The 20,492-nt window shown below is 43.4% G+C and overlaps 1 protein-coding gene and 1 pseudogene across 1 annotated transcript in view; one reads left to right on the top strand and one right to left on the bottom strand.

Moving 5' to 3' along the window:
* Nucleotides 1-20,492, bottom strand: part of LOC126260738 (atrial natriuretic peptide receptor 3-like) — a 368,052-nt gene that overhangs the window by 121,198 nt on the left and 226,362 nt on the right. The gene's annotated exons all lie outside the window — the stretch shown is intronic.
* LOC126261007 (5S ribosomal RNA) lies at nt 6,567-6,684 on the top strand (annotated as a pseudogene).

Raw genomic sequence — 20,492 nt, forward strand, 5'->3', positions numbered from 1 at the left:
ATCTTCTGTCCAGTTTCCTCCCACCTGCTCTCGACTGTGGCGTCACATTTGCCAACTTTTTAGTGCAGTGTTCCAGTGACTATTCAGTGTTGTTTGTCTTTCTCGTGTTGCGAACAGAAACCATGCTGTCGCTAGGTGTGAATTTTATGTCTTTTGCGAACAGAATCCAGACTGTCGCCGTGTTTTTTAATTGTCTATTGTTTTCCCTGTCTGCCTCATATGTATTTTTATTAGCATCATCATCCCTCTGTTGTTGTTTTAAGTTCCACGATTTCTTTTCGCCTTGTTACTCTCTAAGTCTCCGATTTTATCGCCTGTTTTGTTATTATTTGTTCTCTTGATATTTGTCACAAAATCTGTCGGCTGAAGAGCGGCATACTAAGCTGCTGCCAGCCCGCCCCCTTCGGGGGGAATTGAAATTCAATTTAAAAAAAAAAAAAAAAAAAAAAAAAGAGCTTCAGTGGCAGTAGCCGGACGACCTCAGCAGATGTCTCCCGCAGATGGAAACGAAACGTCAGGTGGAAATTTTATACATCGACCACGGCCTCTCAGCCCGGAAGTTTCAACTAAACACAAAACCGGCCGTGAAAGCCTACATTGTATGATTATATGAAATAAAATTGTCATAACTTGTGAACGGTTTGTGTTAGAACGTTCAAACTGCACGGTTGGGCGCGGTGCATGATGGGAATTAGTATGGTTTGGTTTAGTGACGAATTTGGATAGGTTCGTCAACAAGCAAAATTGGCGCGTTTGGGGGCTGAGAATCCGCATTTGGAACCAAGAAGTCTCTTCACCCTCAACGGATGAATGTGTGGTGTGCAATATCCAGTCACGGAATAATCGGTGGGATATTCCTTGACGCCGTCTGGGGTGGCCGAGCGGTTCTAGGCGCTACAGTCTGGAACCGCGCGACCGCTACGGTCGCAGGTTCGAATCCTGCCTCGCGCATGGATGTGTGTGATGGCCTTAGGTTAGTTAGGTTTAAGTAGTTCTAAGTTCTAAGGGACTGATGACCTCAGCAGTTAAGTCCCATGGTGCTCAGAGCCATTTGAACCATTTTTTCATGTTCCTTGATGGCACGGTGACTACCAAACGATACGTGAAGGTTTTGGAAGATGATTTCATCCCCATTATCCCAAGCGACCCTGATTTCGACAAGATGCAGTTCATGCAAGACGGAGCTCGACCGCACCGAAGCAGGAGTGTGTTTGACGACGTGGAGGAGCACACAGCGGACCGCATACTGGGTCTGGGGTACCCAGAGGCCTCTGGCAAGGGCCTCGATCGGCTGCCATATTATCAGGATCTGAACATATACGACTTCTTTTTGTGGAACTATATCAAAGACAAGGTGCACAGCAATAATCTCAAAACCAACGCTGGTCTGAAAACAACCATTCAGGAGGTTGTGTCGATGTTCCGACACTTCAGCGGGTCATGCAGAATTTCGCCATTCGTCTGCGCCACATCACCACCATTGATGGCAGATATATCGAACATGTCATAAACTAAATCAGAATACTATGTTGAATAGATTGTGCACACGCAGTACTTTGTACCTAATTTACGTTTCTTTTTCATGTATTTCAATAGCTGTCACCCTGTATCTTCCACTAACGAAAAATAAACAACTTGCAAAATAAAATTTGAATTGTAGTTTTGACACGTTAGAAGTACGACTTAATATTAGAGACAATTTACTAGGGCGTGCTGAGAAAATGTACCGCCGAATTTTTTATGTTAAAACTCAATCTTTTCAGATAAAACAAACGTTATCAACATTCTACATCTTTATTCTTCACGTCTACCTATTTGGAACCCTCCGCCGCGAAGGTCTCTGAATTCTAGCGTGTAAGATGGTGGTGTCTAACGTAACTGTGTCTTTGCGTTAGAAACAGCTTGCTGTTATCGAGTTTCGCGTTCGCAGAGCTAGTCCACACATGAGCTATCCTCTTCTTCAGCACGACAATGCCAGACCACAGGCGAGCGCTGCGACATTTGCAACAGTCCAATGCCATGGTTTCACTGTCATCGATCGTCCTCTGTACAGGTCCCACTTGGCCTTATCCGATTTCCATTGTTTCCAGAAATTAAGAAGAACCTTTGAGTACTTCTCTTTGATAGTGATGAAGTGGTGCAAGCATAGTTGATATTGCAGCTCCGTCAACAAGGTGAGACGTTCTACAGTGACGGTGTCAACAAACTGGTCTCCCGTTGGGAGAAATATGTACGCCGCCAGTGTGTCTATATTTAGAAACAAATACGTACACATGAAGAATAAAGGAGCAGAACGTTAATAACGTTCGTTTTATTTTGAATTCTTTAAGAGTTTTCGGAGACATTTTCCAGCAGTCCGTCGAAGAAATACCATTTTCGTTCATATGGTTCAAATGGCTCTGAGTACTATGGGACTCAACTGCTGAGGTCATTAGTCCCCTAGAACGTAGAACTAGTGAAACCTACCTAACCTAGGGACATCACACACATCCATACCCGAGGCAGGATTCGAACCTGCGACCGTAGCGGTCTCGCGGTTCCTGACTGCAGCGCCTAGAACCGCACGGCCACTTCGGCCGGCACCATTTTCGTGTTGAACCGTTTCCTGCCCAAACTATGGAAAACTGTAAAGGATTTGATATCTGGGGAGAACAGTACGAAAGCAACTAAAAATAGAGTAGTGCATCAATATATGCCCTGTTACGTTATATTCATCGTATCTGATAGGGTTATTACCTTACTGCGTCACTATCATCAATTTGTAAGTAGGCTGTTTAGGTTTTCATGTTGGTAACGCCACGTAGCGCTCTGTATGAAAATCACTGACTGTACTGTGTCCAGTCTGTGGCTGATTTGCATCGTTGGAATATTCGCTGTTGTAGTGTTGGGCAGTTGGATGTGAACAGCGCATAGCGTTGCGCAGTTGGAGGTGAGCCGCCAGCAGTGGTGGATGTGGGGAGAGAGATGGCAGAGTTTTGGGAGCGGACGATCTGGACGTGTGTCCATCAGAGAAAGGAAATTTGTAAGAGTGGAACTCATGAACTATATATATATATATATATATATATATATATATATATATATATATATATATATATATATATCGTTATCAAAATCTTTCATTTGCTGACTATGCCTATCAATAGTTAGTACCTTCAGTAGTTAGAATCTTTCATTCATACTGTATTGCAGTAGTTAGATAAACGAAGATTTTTGTGAGTTAAGAGATTCATGAAAGGTATAGGTTATCGTCAGTCAGGGCCATCCTTTTGGAGGGATTATTGAAAGTCAGATTGCGTTGCGCTAAAAGAAAAATATTCTGTGTCAGTTTAGTGATGATCAGAATAAATAAAGAGAGAAATGTCTGAGTACGTTCAGTTTTGTTCAGCTGTTTGAAAATCAAATAACGTAAGAGGCACAGTCATTTATAATTTTTCTAAGGGAACCTTACAACTTTAGAATAAGTAAACCAGTACGAAACTAGATCATAAACATCAAAATGCTCACAATTATTTCCTTTTACGTCAGCTGGGTCCGTAAACTCTTTTTGACGAAACGAACAAAGGAGCCTACCACAGCCTGATTTTTTCCGTCTCTGTGAGCAGATATACTGACTGATCTATCACAGCCAAAGACTCTCCTGTACTACACCAGAGGTACACGGATGTTTCGGAGGATGCTAGGACATTAAACCATCTCCATGAAGTTTTACGACTGTTGAAAGAGGACGGCACTTTGAAGTCCTACCAGGCGGAAAAGAGTTAAGTGTGTGCCGAATTGTCTGTTGAATGATTCATATGTTTAGGGCGTAAAAATATTGTGCTCGTATGCTGCTGAAGTTCATAACGTTTTATTTTGTTACTATAGAGAGAGATGAATTTGTGCAAAAGCTTATACTTGTATTATTATCAGACTGTCTCCTCACCTTTTACATAAGAAATATTACAACTCACGTCTTACAAATAAAGCAATATTCTTCTCAAACAAACGACAATTATTAACATACTGATAAGTAAGCCTGACAAATTCACTTTTACAATCTTATCTAAATTGTTCAATAAACCTCAGTAGTTTCTAGCTCAAAAACTACGAATGTCTTGGAGAGTGCGTAAATACTCATTATTCATGACGTCGTCAAAGTGCTTAATTTCTGAAATGAAGGAGGAATTAAAAATATTGATTAAATCAATGTCGTTAAGGGAGATACAAGGGTCAAGGAACTATCCTAACTTCATTACGGAATCGTCCAGCAATCCATCTGAAGTAATTTAAGAGGCTGGTTGCTCAAACGGAGATTTGAACCAAGGTCCTCTCAAACAGGATATTAGCTTGTTAACCATCGCGACACCTCGCTCGGATGTTGATGATCAGATGAACGTAGTTACCAGTGCGAAAACTGTCGTGTTTGTTATCAGAAAAGCGAGAGAAAGGAATAAAAGGAAGAGAGCCTAAATAATGCAAAACTCTTTCGAAAAAGCAACGACAAAGATGAGGCATGGTTACGATTGGAAAACATTATAAAATGCTACGACTACAAGGATCGGTAGGAAAACTGAAGAAAAACAATTCAAACGGAATACAAGAAAAAATCATTCGTTATTAGATATACGCAGCGTCACTATTGTGATACAGGCCTGTTGCAGCATACGAACAAAATGGAAGACAGAATGGCCGGAGACATCGACTCTCTGCCTAGACTTACAGCGTGTTGGATATTTCGGCTGGAACATGTACTCAGACGAAAGACAGGAGTGATTAAAAGTCATCACGTAGTGCTGGAACGAACGTGCTTTGCATCAAGTAAGACTTTCAATGACAGCTCTTCCACATACACTCATCATAGGTGGCTGAGAGCAGTTTCCTCAGTGTCTTGTTTCCTAACGCTACTCATGCACGTAATGACAAAACATAGCACGAAATGCGCCATCCGTAACTCCTGTTTATGTTTAAATGGTTTAAATGGCTCTAAGCACTATGGGACTCTGAGGTCATCAGTCCCCTAGACTTAGAGCTACTTAAACCTAACTAACCTAAGGACATCACACACATCCATGCTAGAGGCAGGATTCGAACCTGCGACCGTGGCAGCCGCATGGTTCCGGACTGAAGGCCTAGAACCGCTCGGCCACCGCGGCCGGCTCCTGTTTATGTCAATGGAAGAAACGATACCTCATCGGTATTTTACGCTTAAAAATTCGTAATGTAGATGACTTATTTCTCCTCTGCGCTCTCTTTATTTACATCAGTTGTGCAGTAAAATCAATTTAATCTCTCGTCTTATATCTGTATAATAAATGCAATACATTATCAAGTTTCTACATACACCTTGCAAGCACTGCTAATGTTTAGAACACACACTATTATTAGACGCGGCGAGTACAAAATTTCGATGTTTAAAACGACCTCAAAAAATAAATTAGCTGTTAACTGGAGACGACTAGCTGGTAAATGAGCAGCTATTATATGTTGATCGACTTCTGTACCGTTAATGCGATAATAGCGTATAGTTATTACTGTTTAAGGGACCCCCAGGTAGTAAAGCCTAATCGCTACAGGCAGAAACACACGTGTATGTCAAACTCATATATTAGAACACCCGGAGATGGTAAGAGCCACGTGGATTTCCCATCAATATTACATTGTAGATCCTTCAGACTTGGCACGGATGCCCCTCATCTCGCTGAGTGCAGCTGAGACAGTGAAATTCAGCGATTCACTAATCTCTGTCCTTGCCCTCCAAATAGGTCTCAAGTGTTCTGAATCCCTATCGGAGCCTATGTATGATTTTGTTGTTAAAATTCACCACCTGCTCAGCTAATAAGATCGTATTACACCCAAGTACGTCCTAGAATCTAAGGATTATCTTGACTCCATTTTCCGTTCGTAACTCTCTCTTCAACATATATACCAAAAACGATTATACTTTTTTCACATTTAATCACTCGTATGCCGTAAGTGTTGCCATTCTGAGACAGCATGAATGCTGAAAAATTGTGGCAAAACAGCTGGTCGCCGGCAGACCACTGCAGTTCGATAGGGCATCTGTAGACTCTGTGGGAGGTTAGATTCAACAGAATTGCTTACAAACAAAGTAACCTTTCGTAATCTCAAGGTATTTCTAACAATAAAAACAAATACAGATACACTCCATTTATCTCATACCTTCAACTATTTCTTGCTTTTAGCGCTTAGACATATACCGTCTCATTGCCCACTTAATGACTTCTCATTGGAAGTTGTGATATATCTGAGTGGATTGGTATCTATCGATCTACGGCAGTTTGACTGGTAGAGGTCGATTGTGGTACCTGTAACTTACGACTTCTTTAGACGGATAAGTGTTTTCAGGTATCCTTTGTGCACGATTTTGTGGCGTGGTATTCTTTATGCACTTTTGTCGAGACTTATATTTAATCAGTTTGCTTAAACCAAATGTAACTGTGGAAGCGTCTTCAGAAATCGTTACAGTAAATGGTGTTTAGCTGTACAACCAAGATCTGTCCATAAAAAAAATGGAGTGTCAGCTGAGGTTCAATTCCTTTTATTTTTTAATGTAACTGACACCTGGCAACGGCCTTGCCGCAGTGGATACACCGGTTCCCGCCCGATCACCGAAGTTAAGCGCTGTCGGGCGTGGCCGGCACTTGGATGGGTGACCATCCGGGCCGCCATGCGCTGTTGCCATTTTTCGGAGTGCACTCTGCCTCGTGATGCCAATTGAGGAGCTACTCGACCGAATAGCAGCGGCTCCGGTCAAAGAAAACCATCATAACGACCGGGAGAGCGGTGTGCGTACCACACGCCCCTCCTATCCGCATCCTCAGCTGAGGAACACACGGCGGTCGCATGGTCCCGATGGGCCACTTGTGGCCTGAGGATGGAGTGCTGCTTTAACTGACACCTAATAAGGGAACCTCCCCATCGCACCCCCCTCAGACTTAGTTATAAGCTGGCACAGTGGATAGACCTTGAAAAACTGAACACAGATCAATGGAGAAAACAGGAAGAAGTTGTGTGGAAATACGAAAAAAATAAGCAAAATATACAAACTGAGTAGTCCATGTGCACTATAGGCAACATCCAGGAAAGTGCAAGGTCAGTAGCGCCGTGGTCTCGTGGATAGCGTGAGCAGTTGCGGAACGAAAGGTCCAGAGTTCAAGTCTTCCCTCGAGTCTAAAGTTAATTTGTTTATTTTCGCAAAGTTATGATCTGTCCGTTCGTTCATTGACGTCTCTGTTCACTGTAATAAGTTTAATGTCTGTGTTTTGCGACCGCACCGCAAAACCGTGCGATTAGTAGACAAAAGGACGTGCCTCTTCAATGGGAACCGATAACATTTGATCGCAAGATCATAGGTTAACCGATTCCTCCACAGGAAAACACGTCTGATACATTCTATACGACACTGGTGACGGCATGTGCGTCACATGACAGGAATATGTTGTTGCCCCACCTAACTTGTACACTTGGTGAATGGGTAGAAAGATTCTTCTACCTTGCCCGATTTAGGTTTTCTTGTGGATGTGATAATCACTCCCAAAAAAGCGATGAAAACATAAGAGTTTGTCACATAAACTGAAAATAAAAAACTAAACTTTTCACTCGAAGGAAGTTTTGAACCAAGGATCTCTCGTTCTGCAGCTGCTCACGCTAACCATAGGACCACGGCGCTCCTCAGCGCAGATTGCCCTAGATGTTGCATATCTTGCTCATGGACTACTCAGTTTGTATATTTTGCTTATTTTTTTCATAGTTCCACACAACTTCTTCCTGTTTTATCGATTGGTCCGTGTTCAGTTTTTCAAGGCCTATCCACTGTGCCAACTTATAACTAAATCTGAGGGGGATGCGATGGGGAGGTTCCCTTGCAAGTAGTTTTTTCACCTCCGTCTGCACTGAATTCGGTGACTGTTTCTCTGGATGATACAAACTGAGGCAAGAAAGTTAAGCCATAAGTAATCACTTTTTATTAATGATTTACACTATAATAAGGTGTACCGCAGTACTTACTATGAACTTTTACTAAAATTTAATGTGATGAAACAAGTGAAGCATTCTCAAGACCACCGGCCGGGATGGCCGAGCGGTTCTAGGTACTACAGTCTTGAATCGCGCGACCGCTACGGTCGCAGATTTGAATCCTGCCTCGGGCATGGATGTGTGTGATGTCCTTAGGTTAGTTGGGTTTCAGTAGTTCTAAGTTCTAGGGGACTAACGACCTCAGAAGTTGAGTCCCATAGTGCTCTGTGCCGTATGAACCATTCTCAAGACCCTTGTTTCGTGCAGAGACTGTGTGAGCAATACGTCATGTATAAAGCTGCCAGTTGTAATGGCAGGGAATCGTGCCGTCATTTCAATGTTACAAACGTATCTGCGCCCATTCTTAAATGTCAGTTAATCGCACTCTTTCGGAGCACACTTTCATAAGGTGGTACTCAGAGACACCAACAACAAGAATCACATCTCACACTTCACACTTAACACTCTTGCAATAGCCATTATCACATATTCCAACGGTCCATATGTGAAATGTTCGTAGCACGGAGCGCATCAGGGTAACATTTACATTTCAGCAAATACAGAAAATCTGTCATTTTCTCTGTTTATGCTGAAATGTTTCCTTATTTCTGGAGCACTCCTCTAAACTACAGAACATGACTGTTCCCTGCGTTGCTTGTCATGGCTAAATGGCTTTGAGCACTATGGGACTTAACATCAATGGTCATCAGTCCCCTAGAACTTAGAACTACTTAAATCTAACTAACCTAAGGACAACACACAACACCCAGTCATCACGAGGCAGAGAAAATCCCTGACCCCGCCGGGAATCGAACCCGGGAACCCGGGCGTGGGAAGCGAGAACGCTACCGCACGACCACGAGCTGCGGACGCTTGTCATGGCCACAACGCCTTAATGTACCTACCAAAAATGTTTCCATAATTTTACATTTTATTTGTCGCAGGAGAGCTAGTTAAAAAACTAAAAAATCTATCTATGAAAAGAAAGAGAGATGAGATGAAAAGCCTTAAGAAGAATAAAAGGAAGCTGATGAAGGAGGGCCAGTCAGAGGGAAATGAAGCTAAATGTCTCTACTATGTGGTTTATTACTGCATTTAGAATAAGAGCTGGGTCGCATGCCACAAGTATTTCAAGTGGACACAAATTTATATGTTGGCGCAGATTGTGAGCGTGAAGAAGACGTTGTGGTATGTGAATACTGTCATAAAGAGTTGTAGTTACTAGTTTCATGGTCATTAAGCATTAAAGTAACTGTACACATTTCAAAATCACATTAAAATATTTTCTTACTCTAAGTAAAGATATTTTAAGAATCCTTATTCCACAGTCTAATTGTTCGTTAAACAACTTTGTCTTAATTTTAAGATGATATTTCTAACAATTTCAACGTTTATGCAATATTTCAACGTTTATACAATAATTTCACACGAAATTACATTATCTCATTCTGCCCCGTGGGCGGGCAGAACAGGAAGTACGCAAGCATATCTTTGAAAAAATGTAAAAAGTGCAAAATATACAGTTTTAAGTAATTTTCAAGTAAGGTATGTTATCTTATACTACAAGGTGTTTTTTTATACCTTTAAGAAATGTTTTCTTGCGTTCCCTTTATTCACAAAAACTGTTACACATTAAGTATCCCGTTAGCGCACGAGTTCCCCTAAATAGCAATCATACGAAGACAGTCAGCTGTTATTTCGTTTACATGTTGTGGGATTTTGCACCATCACACCCGATTTGATCCGTTCAAGGAATACCAGCCCGCATCTCGTGGTCGTGCGGTAGCGTTCTCGCTTCCCACGCCCGGGTTCCCGGGTTCGATTCCCGGCGGGGTCAGGGATTTTCTCTGCCTCGTGATGGCTGGGTGTTGTGTGCTGTCCTTAGGTTAGTTAGGTTTAAGTAGTTCTAAGTTCTAGGGGACTTATGACCACAGCAGTTGAGTCCCATAGTGCTCAGAGCCATTTTTTTGAAGGAATACCATTTTGTGACCAGATCTATCTTGAAGGCAGAGCAACACATGCTGAGATATTCATTTTGACCTTTCTTGAACATGTAAGATAAATTAGTGCGCTAGAGTTTCAATGTTACTCTAGAGAAACTTAGATGATGGCAGGTCGCTCAATGTTCTTCCTCGTCGTCCGCAAATTTTTGCGCTCCGCCGTCCGCAGACTGTCAGAACTTCCTCCGTCGTAGCAGTTTCCATCGCTCGCGAAAGGAGAAATGGAAAAGGGGAGAGACGTCTGGAGCTCGAAGGCCGCGGCTTACAGTCCTGTAATTGACATGAAATGGCGAGGCAATTAGTGGCAGATTCTTTCGGTACTTGAGTTTCCAGCAATTAGCTTCAGTTATTGATTTCGTTCTTCAGAATTCTATCTCGGTAAAGTTCGGTTTCAGATACCAACACAACTGAGTGTTCCTCTTGATGAAAGATGGGCGATGTTCTAATGATTCGACGATGTACGTCATGTTCCATATAATATAGGAAATAAATTAATTTTTCACTTTGTGTTATTAACTTGATTTGTAACGGTAGTCTTTGCTGGCGCCTGCTCTGAATTCAAATCTGCGCTACTGTACTGGAGATAAGCATAGTAACAGAATCGGTCACACATTTACCTCTGTAGGTTTATCTGGTGAAAGTAGAAGTCATACGGGGTCTTCTGGAGCAGCCCGTAAAACTAGTTAGGGTGTTCTGGGAAGGTTATGTTGAAAATAATTGTTGAGAAAAACTGAGATATATGTGCGCCGTTTCTAAGTTAAGTAACATCGAAGCTATCCTTTCAGACTGTTGCGCCCAAATTCAAGCTGCCGGTCAGAGACGGTGTCTCGAAACGTTGTCATCGTTCGTTCCCTAAAACCGAACAAGAGACAGATACAAAAATTTGCCACGTGACGGAAATAAGGATCGAACCCGAGCCAAAGGCTGAGCACTCTCGTGCACTATCATCTATGTTGTGAGAACAACTGGCACTAGCCGGCCGCGGTGGCCGAGCGGTTCTAGGCGCTTTAGTCCAGAACCGCGCTGCTGCTACGGTCGCAGGTTCGAATCCTGCCTCGGGCATGGATGTGTGTGATGTCCTTAGGTTGGTTAGGTTTAAGTAGTTCTAACAAGGGAACCTCCCCATCGCACCCCCATTAGATGTAGTTATAAGTTGGCACAGTGGATAGGCCTTGAAAAACTGAACACAGATCAATTGAGAAAACAGGAAGAAGTTGTATCGAACTGTGAAAAAATAAGCAAAATATACAAACTGAGTAGTTCATGGGAAGATATGCAACATTAAGGAGACTGGAAATGCGGGACCGCTGTGGTCTCGTGGTAACGTGGGCAGCTGCGGAACGAAGGGTCCTTGGTTCAAATCTTCCATCGAGTGAAAAGTTAAATTTTTTTATTTTCAGTTTATGTGACAAACTCTTATGTTTTCATCACTGTGGTTATCACATCCACAAGAAAACCTAAATCGGGCAAGGTAGAAGAATCTTTTTACCCATTCGCCAAGTGTACAAGTTAGGTGGGTCGACAACATATTCCTGTCATGTGACGCACATGCCGTCACCAGTGTCGTATATAATATATCAGATCTGTTTTCCTGTGGAGGAATCGGTTGACCTATGACCTTGCGATCAAATGTTTTCGGTTCCCATTGGAGAGGCACGTCCTTTCGTTTACTAATCGCATGGTTTTGCGATGCGGTCGCAAAACACAGACACTAAACTGATTACAGTGAACAGAGACGTCAATGAACGAACGGACAGATAATAACTATGCAAAAATAAAGAAAGCAAAATTTTCACTCCAGGGAAGACTTGAACCAAGGACCTCTCGTTCTGCAGCTGCTCACGCTACCACGGGACCACGGCGCTCCCGAGCTTTATGTCCATGATGTTGCCTCAGTTTGTATATTTTGCTTATTTTTTTACAGTTCCACAGAACCTCTTCCTGTTTTCTCAATTGATCTGTGTTCAGTTTTTCAAGGCCTATCCACTGTGCCAACTTACAACTAAATCTGACGGGGGGGGGGGGGGGGTGCGATGGGGAGGTTCCCTTGTAAGTTCTAGGGGACTGATGACCTGAGATGTTAAGTCCCATAGTGCTCAGAGCCATTTTTTGAACTGACACTAATTGTAGGTGGCGAGCCGATTGAATTTCGGCGCGCAACGGCCTGATCGGTCAACATCAATGCTAATCAACTCGGACACGGCGCAACGTATCGAATTTTATTTAACGTTTTTCTAACCACAACCTGCCCTGCAACACCCTTTCAAGCTCTTCAGACTGTGTCCGACCACCCTGTACAAAGCTCGCCTCTACTGAAGAAGTGTAGATCTGCACTGCTGCCTTAAGCTTAGTCCTAACTTAAGAGATGATGAGCGATTTTCAGCTTATAACAACATCTATCATATTCCTTTAGTTAGGCTTTGACTACAACGTCCACAGACTTCTCCTGCCTTGAACATGTGCTCCTGTACTGCTGGCTGCCAGCAGTGCCACGATGTAGCCGTACTGCATTATCACAAACGTACCTTTACATAGATTAAAAGTATGGCAGTACGTTTCTCGTAGAAATTATCATTTTATCTGCAGTACAGCAGCTGCTTGAACCAAGCATAATTAACTTTCGCCTCGTGTATGAATACGTTTCATGCCATATGCTGCTGCAGTATACTGCATAATCAATATAACAAGTAGTAAATATTTTTGCTTGAAAATCTACGCAGTCCTAACCACTCTGAGATAAATTCATTTTGCAACGGAATCCCGTCATAAAGGTGGATAGCCTGGCAGAGTTTATGCTGCGTCGATCAATTGCAGGAAGTCATCACTGTATGCTGGATTTGTCGTAGAACCCAGAGCAACTTGAAATTTCGAATTAATTAAAACTTGAGTCTGTTTGGAAAACTTATAAGGTGATTCGATTTTGCAGAGAACTGCTTACAAACAACTAGTGTCCAGGTGTGGATCCCAGTACGATATAACATTTAACCTACCATAAAAGATAAATAGTGCATCACTTCTCTTGCAAGTCAAGTCGTGACCGATAACACTACACAGGGTGTCCCAGAAATATTGCGACGAACTTCGAAGGGATGTAGAGAGGGTGTTCTGAAGTGCAAATCGAGGATACGAAGCTGTGCCCAGAAACGTCATCCAACTGCGCTACCATGCGTCGACGTCATAGGTGCCAGCACCTGTCGCTAGGCCACACCTCCGGCAGTAAATGTGACTTCGTACGCTGGCGCACCATAGGTGGGAATGTTCACAATGTTGTTTGTTATCCAGTGGTGGCGACTGGAGACGATGGAGCTAGCTGCTGCATAGCCTTGGCTCCTATTAAAGCGACCTCTGTTGCATTAGTGGATGACCGTTTTGGACTGAATTCCCATCTGCGTTTTCTTCTCACTCTGGATCCCTCCAAAATCTCCATTGTTTTTCGGTATACAGGAGGAAAATGAATTGCGGATGAAAACCCGTGTCCGGAACAGGCATCTTCCAAGGAAACAGGGCGTTGGTCTCATAACAGACAAGGCCCATCAACACAGCAGCTACCTACATCTTCCCCACTGGCGAGCGTGGCAAGCAGTCGTGATCACTTACAAGGGAACCTCCCCATCGCACCCCCCTCAGATTTAGTTATAAGTTGGCACAGTCGATAGGCCTTGATAAACTGAACACAGATCAATTGAGAAAACAGGAAGAAGTTGTGTGGAACTGTGAAAAAATAAGCAAAATATACAAACTGAGTAGTCCATGGGCAATATAAGCAACATCATGGACGATCGAAGCCCAGGAGCGCCGTGGTCCTGTGGTATCGTGAGCAGCTACGGAACGAGAGGTCCTTGGTTCAAGTCTTCCCTCGAGTGAAAATTTTACTTTCTTTTTTTTGCATAGTTATTATCTGTTATAGTTCATTGACGTCTCTGTTCACTGTAATAAGTTTAGTGTCTGTGTTTTGTGACCGCATCGTAAAACCGTGCGATTAGTAGACGATAGGATGTGCCTCTCCAATGGGAACCGAAAACATTTGATCGCAAGGTCATAGGTTAACCGATTCCTCCACAGGAAAACACATATGATATATTCTATACGACACTGGTGACGGCATGTGCGACAGGAGTATGTTGTCGACCCACCTAACTTGTACACTTGGCGAATGGGTAAAAGAATTCTTCTACCTTGCCCGATTTAGGTTTTCTTGTGGATGTGATAATCACTCCCAAAAAAGTGATGAAAACATAAGAGTTGGTCACATAAACTGAAAATAAAAAATTAAAACTTTTCACTCGATGGAAGATTAGAACCAACGACCTTTCGTTCCGCAGCTGCTCACGTTACCACGAGCCCACGACGCTCCTACATTCCCAGTGACCTTGATGTTGCATATCTTCCCATGAACTACTCAGTTTGTACATTTTCCTTATTTTTTTCACAGTTCCACATAACTTCTTCCTGTTTTCTCAATTGATCTGTGTTCAGTTTTTCAAGGCCTATCCACTGTGCCAACTTATAACTAAATCTGAGGGGGGTGCGATGGGGAGGTTCCCTTGTGAGTAACAAGCAACATTGCGAGACGTTCCGCGTACGGTCCGTCAGCGTACAGAGTCACGTTTACTGGCAGCTGCTGGCATCCATAATTCGGACGATTTGACTTTTCATTGGATGACGTTTCCGGCAACGGGCTCCTATCCTCAGCTTGTTCCTCAAGACATGGTTTAGACCTCCATGAAGTATCTTGCTACACTTCTGGGACACCCTGTACTGTTTGAAAAAAATATACGAAGTTTCGGTCGTTATATTATCAAAACAGTGATTTTCCAAGATACGTATTAATCTGAAGCTTAAAACGTCTGTGACATATTCTATATCTCAGTTACTTATCGAAAGCCATCTTACGGTCTGAGGCGAGTAGGCTACCACTATCATTTTCCCAGTTGGGTTTTCCACTCGCAAATCATACGTGGGGAGAACGACAGTCGATAAGCCTCTGTATGAGCTCTAGCTTCTCGGATCTTGCTTCTGTAGACACTCCGCGAAATTTATATGGGGGGGGGGGGGGTAATATATGGCTTGAGTCGTCTTCTAACGGACTCCTGTTCTGCTTTTAACAGTATATCTCTCACTGATACACATCTACTACCTTCTGCTATCTGCCACTGTATCTAGAAGAGTATGCGCGCAGAGCTCTTGCGACTACTAAGGTGACCCGTGACGAAAAACGCCGGTATTTATACGACCGTCCCTGTCTCCTCCACTAAACATGCTCGGTAACGATTACAGACAGATTAGCAGTAATCAATAATCGATCGAACGAGTGCTTCAAAATATACTTTTGTCGCTGACACATTTCCTTAGGTTTTTTTGAATGAATCCCAACGTAGCGTTTGCTTTCGCCACAACAAGGTTTATGGCCCATTCCACCTTAAGCGTCTAGAACCGCTCGGCCACAACGGCCGGCGCATACAGTGAGAGATACGTCTTGCAAGTTTGTTTAATATCAATCCAGTGGTTTAGGAGGAGTCGTGAAACATGTATACATACACTGTAAGAAAGAAAAAAGAACAAAAATAAAAAATATAGCTACGCACTACGATAAACAAATGTTTACAATTTTAGAAAAAAATGGGTGCAATATTCGAGGAAAAGAGCTTCATAAATTGTATACGTCAACAGCGCAAATGGCTCTGAGCACTATGGGACTCAACTGCTGTGGTCATAAGTCCCCTAGAACTTAGAACTACTTAAACCTAACTAACCTAAGGACAGCACACAACACCCAGCCATCACGAGGCAGAGAAAATCCCTGACCCCGCCGGGAATCGAACCCGGGAACCCGTGCGTGGGAAGCGAGAACGCTACCGCACGACCACGAGATGCGGGCTCAACAGCGCATTGGTCCACCTGTGACCCTTATGCAAGCAGTTATTTTACTTGCTTGGCAATCACTGATAGAGTTGTTGTACTTCCCCCTGAGGGATATCGTGCTAAATTCTGTCTAATTGTCGCGTTAAGTCATCAGAATCCTGCGCCGGTTGGAAGGACCTGCGCGTAATGCTCCAAAGTTTCACAGCTGGGGAGAGTACGGCTAACTTCCTGGCCACGGCCGGATTTGGCAAGCACGAAGACAAGCGGTAGAGACTCTCTCCGTGTGCTGGCGGGCATTGTCTTCATTAAGTGGATGTACGTGATGGCTTGCTATGAAGGACACCAAAACGGGCCGTAAATGTCGACATACCCCTGTGCGAAAAGATGTCGCGGATGGCAACCAAAGGGCTCCTGCTATGAAAAGAAATGCCCCCCCCCCCCCCCGAACATCACTCATGCTTATTGGGCGTATGGCGGGCGAAAGTCAGGTTGGCACCCACCGCTGTTCGGAATGTCTCCAGACAAGTTTCCGCTGGTCATTTTTGCTTGTTGTCTGGCTCAGTTCGAAGCAGGACTCGTCACTGAAGATAATCCTACTCCAGTCAGTAAGATTCGAGGCCGAATATGCCCAACACCACAGCAAACGACCTTGTTGGTGTACGGAGATCAACAGTAGTCGGCACAAGGGGAACCGTGAGCTCGGCCCCTTTCTGTGAGCCGTCTATTAATGGTCATTGTGGTCACTGAAACACTAGCTGCACCTCGGCTTGATGATGAATCCGAGACTCTGAGTGCCCTCATGACGGTTGCGCGGTCATCACGTTCTGTCGCCTCTCTAGGTCGACTGCTCCCTTCTTAACGCTGTGTTCGGCCATGGTTCACGCATTCCTGCCAACATCGCTTCTATACAAATTTCGAGCGATTCGCTGATTACTCAAACCGGCTTATTTGAGCCCAACTACATGTCCTCTCTCTACCGCAGATCTCAGCGTGTCCTGTTAACGCGTCTGTGTGCGAGGAATTCTTACCGTTCAACTGAGTACCCGGAATAGAATTCGCGAAGGCTTTATGACCTGGTATCGACATGTCTCCGTTTATTCCCCTTGCTATCTGCGTGATGAAACTGTGCTGCAGCGTCACATATTCATCCAACGGCCATCAACGTTTGAGGTTTACCTTTTCCGTCGGTACCTGCATGAATATCAGTTTATGACCAGTTAGCCTAACTCCACCGTGGTGCGTCGTTTTTCTTTTCTATCTAAGCTATGTAAACTATGTAAACGTGTATCGACTTTTATGATATGTATGAGTATTTCGGTTCCTTTACATAGGTAATTACCTTCTGATAAACCCGGCAAGGCCCGGTATTCATTTTGTCAATTTTCTATTAGAATCGAAAACTAAAAAATTGGCCAAGTGAGAGAAGGACTCGTACACCAAGGGTTCCATCCATATACATACATACACTGTACTTACTCGTATATATATATATATATATATATATATATATATATATATATATATATATATATATATACAGGATGGTCCACTGATCGTGACCGGGCCAAATATCTCTCGAAATAAGCGTCAAACGAAAAAACTAGAAAGAACGAAAGTTGTCTAGCTTGAAGGGGGAAACCAGATGGCGCTATGGTTCGGCTGCTAGATGGCGCTGCCATAGATCAAACGGATATCAACTGCGTTCTCTTAAATAGGAACCCCCATTTTGTATTACATATTCGTGTAGTACGGTAAGAAATATGAATGTTTTAGTTGGACCACTTTTTCCGCTTTGTGGTAGATGGCGCTGTAATAGTCACAAACATATGGCTCACAATTTTAGACGAACAGTTAGTAACAGGTAAGTTTTTTAAATTAAAATATAGAACGTAGGTACGTTTGAACGATTATTTTTGGTTGTTCCAATGTGATACATGTACTTTTGTGAACTTATCATTTCTGAGAACGCATGCTGTTACAGCGTGATTACCTGAAATACCACATTAATGCAATAAATGCTCAAAATGATGTCCGTCAACCTCAATGCATTTGACAAAACGTGTAACGTCATTCCTCTCAACAGCGAGTAGTTCGCCTTCCGTAATGTTCGCACATGCATTGACGACGCGCTGACGCATGTTGTCAGGCGTTGTCGGTGGATCACGTTAGCAGATATCCTTCAACTTTCCCCACAGAAAGAAATCCGGGGACGTCATATCCGGTGAACGTGCGGGCCTTGGTATGGCGCTTAGACGACTAATCCGCCTGTAATGAAATATGATATTCAATACCGCTTCAACCGCACGCGAGCTATGGGCCGGACATCCAACACGTTGAAGTACATCGCCATTCTGTCATGCGGTGAAACATCTCGTAGTAACATCGCTAGAACATTACGTAGGGAATCAGCATACATTGCTCCATTTAGATTGCCACCGATGAAATGGGGGCCAATTATCCTTCCGCCCACAATACCGCACCACACATTAACCCGCCAAGGTCGCTGATGTTCCACTTGTCGCAGCCATCGTGGTTTTCCGTTTACCAATAGTGCATATTATGCCGGCTTACGTTACCGCTGTTGGTGAATGACGCTTCGTCGCTAAATAGAACGCGTGCAAAAATTCTGTCATCGTCCCGTGATTTCTCTTGTGTCCAGTTGCAGAACTGTATACGACGTTCAAAGTCGTCGCCATGCAATTCCTGGTGCATAGAAATATGGTACAGGTGCAGTCGATGTTGATGTAGCAATCTCAACACCGACGTTTTTGAGATTCCCGATTCTCGCGCAATTTGTCTGCTACTGATGTGCGGATTAGCTGCGACAGCAGCTAAAACACTACTTGGGTATTATCATTGGTTGGAGGTCGTGGTTGACGTTTCACATGTGGCTGAACACATCCTGTTACCTTAAATAACATAACTATCCGGCGAACGGTCCGGACACTTGGATGATGTCGTTCAGGATATCGAGCAGCATATATAGCACACGCCCGTTGGGCATTTTGATCACAATAGCCATACATCAACACGATATAGACCTTTTCCGCAATTGGTAAACGGTCCATTTTAACACGAGTAAACACTGTACTTACTCGTATTTACACTGTTATTAAGTGAACTGGGAACGATACAGACGTGCAGTCGTACATAATGATAAATAAAGAAAAGGTTTACTCGTTCTTGTTTTATTGATCTTTACTACAGTTCTAGAATGGGCATAACTGTAACGAAAAACCGAATGTCAATGACTAGAGTAAACATAGTTGATGGCTGACCATGGATATAACAGAGGGGTAAATGATAGTTGCACGTAGCTGTGTGACTGGACATCTGTATTGTTTCCAATCTTCTTAACAAAAGAGTAATTACCAACTCGTACAGCGTTTGTTGTATCGTAGTACGTCAATTACATTGCGATTACGAGCAACGTGAGGTTCACGGTTTTATCTTGGGATGTGCAATAGCGGCACGTTTCGTTTATTTCAACCGTCAACATCGCTCTGAAATTTCTCGGGATGTAACTGATGTTTTGCAATGCAAACAACGTCATTTTTTTCGTGATTGATTGCGGAAAAATAATATGGGTTGTTCGTTAAAAAAACGTAAGTTTGGGTTGAAAACAATATTTGCTCAAGTTTTAAAATGTCTCATAGCATTTATTTTCGTGATTCCCTGCCTTGCGTTTATACCTGTGAAAACCGGTTTACAATATCTGTAGTTGTTTAATTGTTCCAGAGATATTTTCACTGAAACGTCTAAGTGGGCTACCATACATACAATATATATATATATATATATATATATATATATATATATATATATATATATATATATATATATATATATATATATATATATATACTCCTGGAAATTGAAATAAGAACACCGTGAATTCATTGTCCCAGGAAGGGGAAACTTTATTGACACATTCCTGGGGTCAGATACATCACATGATCACACTGACAGAACCACAGGCACATAGACACAGGCAACAGAGCATGCACAATGTCGGCACTAGTACAGTGTATATCCACCTTTCGCAACAATGCAGGCTGCTATTCTCCCATGGAGACGATCGTAGAGATGCTGGATGTAGTCCTGTGGAACGGCTTGCCATGCCATTTCCACCTGGCGCCTCAGTTGGACCAGCGTTCGTGCTGGACGTGCAGACCGCGTGAGACGACGCTTCATCCAGTCCCAAACATGCTCAATGGGGGACAGATCCGGAGATCTAGCTGGCCAGGGTAGTTGACTTTCACCTTCTAGAGCACGATGGGTGGCACGGGATACATGCGGACGTGCATTGTCCTGTTGGAACAGCAAGTTCCCTTGCCGGTCTAGGAATGGTAGAACGATGGGTTCGATGACGGTTTGGATGTACCGTGCACTATTCAGTGTCCCCTCGACGATCACCAGTGGTGTACGGCCAGTGTAGGAGATCGCTCCCCACACCATGATGCCGGGTGTTGGCCCTGTGTGCCTCGGTCGTATGCAGTCCTGATTGTGGCGCTCACCTGCACGGCGCCAAACACGCATACGACCATCATTGGCACCAAGGCAGAAGCGACTCTCATCGCTGAAGACGACACGTCTCCATTCGTCCCTCCA

This window comes from Schistocerca nitens, chromosome 5 (assembly GCF_023898315.1).
Source record: "Schistocerca nitens isolate TAMUIC-IGC-003100 chromosome 5, iqSchNite1.1, whole genome shotgun sequence".
In the NCBI taxonomy this organism is placed as follows: Eukaryota; Metazoa; Arthropoda; class Insecta; order Orthoptera; family Acrididae; genus Schistocerca; species Schistocerca nitens.